The sequence below is a fragment of the Rhinolophus sinicus genome, chromosome 12 (assembly GCF_057876585.1).
Source record: "Rhinolophus sinicus isolate RSI-liver-muscle chromosome 12, RSI-T2T, whole genome shotgun sequence".
NCBI lineage: Eukaryota > Metazoa > Chordata > Mammalia > Chiroptera > Rhinolophidae > Rhinolophus > Rhinolophus sinicus.
This window is the reverse complement of record NC_142512.1, coordinates 50,050,909-50,058,416: the sequence shown is the minus strand read 5'-3', so window position 1 is coordinate 50,058,416 and position 7,508 is coordinate 50,050,909. Positions and strand designations below refer to the sequence as shown.

General features: G+C 38.2%; 1 pseudogene; it reads left to right on the top strand.

Moving 5' to 3' along the window:
- The first annotated feature begins 3,061 nt into the window (after positions 1 to 3,061).
- Positions 3,062 to 3,442, top strand: LOC109451869 (large ribosomal subunit protein eL31 pseudogene; annotated as a pseudogene).
- The last annotated feature ends 4,066 nt before the right edge of the window (positions 3,443 to 7,508 follow it).

Genomic DNA, 7,508 nt, shown 5'->3' with positions numbered 1-7,508 from the left:
CCTTGATCTCACCACCAGGACCTTCAGGACCAACTCATTTTCCCAGATGATGTTGACTGCTGATGGATCCTATCTGAGTTTTCCCAGAGAATTGCTCTCAGAAGAAAAAACCTATCGTAACCCAAGGGCAGCCCGTATTCAGCCCATATTCGAGCAGTATAAAGTCTTGGGCATCTTCCTTAGTTTGGGACAACTCTCAAAGGCCTTCCTAGCTCCAGAGCTCTTTTGGGGATGAGCTGATGCCTTTGTCACTCCTTCAAAGGCGTTGACCCCAAGAGCTCCCCCAGTAACCTTCATGCAAATCTGCATCTCAGTGTCCGGTTCCCGGACAACCGAGGCGAAGCCCATTTCAGAGCGTTTAGAAGATGAGCGAGCTATTTCTATTTCTGAAGCTGTCAGATGTGCAGAATCCAGTTCAAAATGTGAAAGACACTTTTAATAGATTATGCTACACGTTTCCCCTGCTTCCTTTCGTAACCAGCCAGATGGACAACTTTCTATAAACATCTCTTTAAGACTATGAGAGTTGTGAAGAAGCTGACAGGAAATAGTTGTACTCGTGATTTAATGAACTTGCTCAGACCCCAGTGCTTTTATTTGGTACCAGTCTTCCCTTTCTGATAGTTGGTCGCAGCAGGATGAGAACCTAGGGCAGTGTTTCTCAGACAAGAGACACTTGTTAAAAACCAGCATTCTCAGACCCTCCTCACTGGAGCAGGATTCCTATGGGAGGGATTTGGTGATCTGTATTTAATAACCATTCCAGGAGATTCTTACATCCAGGCAAGTTTGGGAAAATTAAACCATGACAAAATAATAATAATAATAACAATAATAATAATAATGTGTCAGATGCTGCTATCGAGAGAAACTATTTTTATAGAAAACAACAACAACAAATTATCTGCATAGAGCCACCTTTTGTTACCAGCTGCCTTACTCTCAGGCCGAGGCCCAAACAGCTACCTCTTCTGCTCCCGTACTGGTTACCAAGAAAACCACACGAATGAAAATAATAAACACATTGGACGTGCAGGTTTTCAAAGCACCATTTGTTCATGATGGAAATTAAAGCACCCTGGCAACAGAGCAAGAGAAGCCCTCTGAGGCTGGAAAGGCAGATCACTTAGTGCCTTCCCTCTGAGCTCAGGATTTGGAATAGATGATGGTAAAGAAACTTGAATGCCTGTTGGTGTAGATTGAATCTGAGACTTGACATCTGCAGATAGGTGCACGAGCCCTTCCTTCTCAGTGTTTCCGGAAGTTCCCATATTTCTTCCAGAGGACTGCTGTTCTTCCTTACTTTGTTCCCTATGTTACAAAAGGCACAGCCAAATGCTGGTGAATGTACTATGCCTATAGCCATATGTTAAGCTAATTCACCACTACAGAACATTGTGGTACATTTTATTTGTGACCCATCAGGATAAATTATTTGGCTGCTGTTTCAATGTTAGGTAAGAAATATCCCTTCCCCTCCAGCCCCCCGCCCCATTCCTTTAAGCTATGACAAGGTTTTGATATAAGAAGTTAGTTTCATTACAAGTGTAAAAATAAAGTCATTTGTGTCATTCTTGTTGGCTCTGCTGGGAAGGTAGCAGTTTTAGACTCAAAAATTGGATTTAGTTACTCTGTCTTTCATGAGCGTATTGGGGATATCAGCATCTCACCACGTTTAAATAGTGATCACCAAGAATTCTGCAGAAAATAAGCTTTATTACATCTACGGTAATGAGGCTTGCTGTTCCAAGCCTCTAAGAATTCCTTTGGGTGTCCCAAGAAGGCAGAGCCAGAGCAGCCCAAAGCATGTCTTTTTGACAGTCTAAGACGTCACAGACGTTGATTTCCTATCCTTTTGACACTTGTATGGGGTTGGCGTTTCCTTCATAAATGTACTTGGTTTCCCTTAGGATCGTTCAGTGGGTTTGTCTGACAAATTTACAGTCCTGGATGAATTTACAATCAGAAGATAAAAATCTTTGACAAGTTTCTTTTCTTTTCCCCCTCTTGACTTGAAAGTGTGCTTTGCTAATTAAAAGGTTCAATCTGATTACCAAGGCTTTATTATCAAGTTATCTAAAGAAAATTTATATTGAGAAACAATTCAGAAACTATGCTGAGTGTTTTGCATAGGGGAAAAAAATGCATATGTCACACATTGTAACTTAGAGCTTCAGATATAATGGACAGTTTCACTGAGTATTTGAATAGTTGGGCCACTTCAATTTGTTTTTCCGTTTCTGTAAGATGATTTTTAAAAAGTCTTGGTAGAAATACTTGTACTGACATAGATTATGGCACTACATAGACATACATAAATATAGACATAGGTAAACAATATATAGACATATCAGCATGAACAGTAAGATGCCTGACTCAAAATTTGCTGTGTATTTCAACCAACATTTATTGTCAGCAGATCTTCGGCAATGGGAAAAAAAAATAGGGGGCATCATATGAAATTATTCCTTGAACATTTCATAACTTCTAGGTGCTAAACCAATTATCCTAATATTTAATTTCAGAGTGTCTAACATGCCACCAAAACAACTAGTTGTAAAGCAACTTTTATTTCCTTTCTGCAGTATCAAAACCAAATAGCAACAGCAAAAACCAAAACGAAATGTTTAGATTATTTCACCCTGTTGGGTGAATTTAATGATCTTCAGACTATATTGAAAACAACAGAGCTGAGGTGGGGAAAAGTTAAATAAAGTTTCAGTTGGGACTATAATGAGGATTTGGTGATGAATGGGACTTAACTGAAACATAAACTTCACGAGGGGAAGGACCTTGCTTGTGCTTAATGAAGGGAGTACAATAATAAACAAAGGAGAGTAGGAATTCAATCAATATTTATTCAGTAAATAAATGAATGCAAAATACAAAATGGAGGAGATGAGTTCATGTGAAATGCCAAAGTTGGGATGATGCATGGGCAATGATTCTCTAAACCTGTGATGTTCAATATGGTAGCCCCTAACCACATGGAGCTATTTAAATTTAAACTAATTCCAATTAAATAAGGGTAATTTAGCCTTTCTAACTGGGGCCCCAAAGAATGGCTCCAGCAAAGAAGGACGACGAGAAGAAGGGCTGTTCTTCCATCAATGAAGTAGGGACCAGAGAATTCACCATCAACATTCACAAGCGCACCCACGGAGTGGGTTTCAAGAAGCGTGTCCCTCAGACACTCAGCGAGATCCGGAAATTTGCCGTGAAGGAGATGGAAACTCCAGATGTGTGTGTATCGATACCAGACTCAACAAAGCTCTCCCGGGCCAAAGGAATAAGGACTGTCCCATACTGTATCCAGGTGCGGTTGTCCAGAAAACGTAATGAGGATGAAGATTCACCAAACAAGCTCTATACATTGGTTACCGACCTACCTGTGGCCACTTTCAAAAATCTACAAACAATATGGATGAGAACTAACTGCTGATTATTGAATAAGTTATAAAACTGCAAAAAAATAATAAGGTTAATTTATTTATTAGCCAGCTACATTTCAAGTCCTCAGTAGCCACGTGTGGCTGGTGACTACCATAGTGTACAATGTAGATACAAAACACGTCCGTCATCACAGAAAGTTCTCTTGAAGGCCCAGCAGTGTCCTAAACAGAATGAAGGCTATACACGGAGGAGCAGGAATGGGCATAGCTGCCCCTTCTGAATCTCCTATTTCCCAGTACTTTCAGACAAGTTGTGCTGACTCTGCTGACTTGGCATGCTTCAAATCCCAAATCAACTTTCTTTCAAATACATGTGGCAGGAATGAGAAGGAAGGGATCCATTCAATAGATACTGTAAGGGGGGCGGGGATCTGCAGACCGTTAATATGACTACATGGGGAGACAGAGAGACAGCGAGTATGTTTGGAGCCTGGGTTTCTGGTAGAGTGGTGAAGCTGAGAATGGAAATAGGAACTCTGCAAGAGCTATACGTGTATGTCGTAAGTACCACACATGAATATGGAAATGTGCTCTGTGTTGCAAAGATCACCCTTTGGAAGCAGTAGGGTTGATTTTGATAAAATGGTTCCAGAATTTATGTTAGGGGGAAGCTCATCAAGGAAGGCCTCAGTGTATGTCTATGTCTGTGAGAGTTTTGGTTTGAGAGTTGATTATGTGGAAGTAATGATGGTGGACAGGGAATCCCTTGACCTATAGACACAGCAAGATCACAAGTATTTTCCTATGGTTGTGTTGAAACGTGGGGAAATAGAGAAGGCTTGTATAATATTTCTCCTCCAAACCCAGTACTCATATGGGAAAGTTAGACTTACTTAATAAAAAGAGAGATTTATGAAAGTCGGGGAAAATATATGGAATGTGTGAGTGAGGGCAATTTTGAAATCTGAGACCCTGGAGATTTCCTTAAAACAAAGAAGAGACCCATTTATCTAGAATTGTTTGGATTAAGGCTCCCTGGTATTGTGGGGGTGGGAGGGAGGGATTCAGACATCCTCAGGGATCCTTTCAGCTTTGTCTCTGTAATTCTACATGAATCATTAGCCTTTAAGGCAGTTAGCTGTTAGCCAGGTTTCTTTCCACATACTCACCCCAATACTCTTTCCCCCACGACAGTCACCTTCCCTCCTGCTAAATGTGTTTAGGAGATATTTGTTTTTCACTTCTCCAAGGCTCTTTCTTAGGGCATTTTAAAAAATTACTTGACTGGAAACCCATAATGTAGAAAGTGTTGGTTATTTAAAATTATGGCATACTAACTCAAGGAATTGCAAAAAAAAAAGAAAAGGGAGGTGTGTGTGTGTGTGTGTGTGTGAACCTCTGAGCTTCATACCTCAAAATCCTTTCAGATGGACTTTCATAGGCTTGGTCCATTCTAATTACTTTCCATGTGACTATTTCAGTGGAATTGCATAACGGGTGCATGTCTTAGCATTTGGCTCTTGTGCAAGCAGATTCTAATTGCTATAGAGGCTTACTTCTTATTAATCCCAAATTGTCACAGTGCCTTTTTATACTTTTGTTTTTGTGCACAAAGCTTTCGGGGGTAGGGGAAAAGCTTAGCATTTTTAGATATTTTTTTTTCCTTTTTTCCCCGTGATACAAAATATCATAGTGTTTAAGAGCTTAGTCTTCTGAGTATGATGCACTTACTTGCAAATCTCAACTCTGACTAAGGTGTTTATGAAACCCAGCCATGCCGTTTACTAGCTAAATGAGCTTCACAACAATTTAAACTCTCTGGACCTTGATTCACTTGCCTCCAAAATGGGGAATAATAATAATAATAATTAATAATAATGGCAGCAACAACAACACATTCTCCATGAAGCTGTTAGGAAGACTGAATGCGTTATAGCATGATATGTATGCAGAGTAAGTCCTTAGTAAGAGTAAAGTGTTGCCTATTAGTAGACGGAGTAGCAGTAACTATTACCTAGCATTTCTCAGACAATCATTCACCATGGTTATGTGAAGTTTAACGGAACATAAAACTTAGAAGTTGTGCTAATTTTATATGATTTTTATAATTTATTCAGAGCTGTGATAATTCTTAACTTGGTGATAAAGTTTATGTACATGTTTGTCATTTTATTTACTTAGGGAACATATGGAACGTAATTTCAGCTGCTACATGCTGGGGCGCCTATGAGGTGAAGATGTCTGTTTGAGCAGCAGCTCTATCAGAAATCCAGGCCTTACATTAGAAACATCTGCCTTTGACTCATTAACGGTTAAGATGAAACTAATGACCTCTTCACTTTCCAATGTCTGTAATTGCAAGAGTCAGAGGAAGTAAGTCTTGAGGAAAAATATTGATTCCGCTTTAGCAAACTCTGTTGAAATGCACTGTTGTAGGCCTTGTTATTTTTGAGTGTCTGGATTTTCTTTATGAATTCATTAAAAAATATTTTAGCGGCTCTGGTGGCCCAGTATCTCATTCCAACATAAACTTACCACTGGAAAGCACATACCGTTTGGCTCACCTTTTCATTTCATGGCTTCATAATAATGACAAATTACAGGTGCTGAAATGATGTTAGATCCCTAAGCATAACAGATGCAGAGCTCATATTATTATTCTTTTCTCCAGAACTTCTTAACATATATGGCATCTCTTTCTCCTGATTGGCAGTTAATGTCTCATGTGCTAGAATTCAGTTTCAATAACTTGAAAATGATATTACCTTTCCTAATTGGTAGTAACATGGGCCTGTCATTATATCTCGTTTTCAACTTCGCTATAAGAGTCAAGCCTATATTGTGGGTTTTCAAATGATACTTATTGTGGAGCAGGCACAGTTGCCCTCAAGAGAGGATGTCTCTCCAAATTTGCATTTATCTGGATCTCTTGATTCTCCCCCATAAGACCATATGAAATATGTGAAAAATAGTTGTATGAAATGTTCATCCAGTTTTGTAATTTCTAAGTTTATTTTCCAATGGTTCTTTGAAATCCATTGTAGAAACTATAGCCCTTGTAGGAATCTTTTATTAACCTTACATGTTGTGACCCTGATAAATTCACTATTCAAGTTCTTACAGCTCTGTTGTAGATTTTCTCTGGAAGTTCTGTGTATATGATCATGCCATCAATGGGTAAAGAGGGCTACTTCTTCCCGTCTAATCTGTGTGCCATTTTCCTGGCCTTGTCTTATTACATTGGCTAGGAATTCCAGTACAGTGTTGAGTATAAGTGCTCAGGACTGACGCCTTTGCATTGTTCCTTTATTCAGGTAGAAAACATTCAGTCTTTTACCATTAAGTTTGATATTAGGTGCATTTTTTTTCCGTAAATACCCTTATAAAGTTGAAGAAGTTTCCATTTATTCCTATTTTACTGAGAATATCACAAATGGAAATTTAATTTAGCCAAATTTATCTTCTGCATCTATTGAGAAGGTCATATCTTTTTTCTCTTTTATTCTGTTAACATGGTGAATTACATCAATCGATTTTTGAAAGATAAACCAATTACATTATTGAGATAAAACTCATTTGTGGATGACGCACCATCAGGTTTATATATTTTTGAATTCAATGTGTTGGAGTTTTGTTTGGAACTTTTACTTCTATGTTTGTGAGGAATATCGATCTACAGTTTTCTTTTTTGCAATATTCTTTTATGTTTTTTTTTTTTTTAATCAGTGAAATACCTGCTTTATATAATGTATTGGAAAATGTTGTTTATTTCCTTTCTGAAATATTTTGCATAGAATTAATTTTATTTCTTCCTTTAATCTTTGATAGAAGTCACCAGTAAAGCCATATGAGTCTGAAATTTCTTTTTGGAAAGATATTTAATTGCAAATTCAGTTCACTTACTAGAGACGGCTATTTAGGTGGTCTGTTTCTTCTTATGTCAGTTTTGGCTAATTTGTTTTTCAAAGTACTTGTCCGTTACATCTAAGTTTTCAAATGTGTTAGCATACTTATTCACAACATCTCCCTTATTATCTTTTAATTTCTGTATAGTGATTTCCCCCTTTATTCCTCATTTTGTTAATTTTTTCATGATGAGTCCAGGTAGAGGCTTAA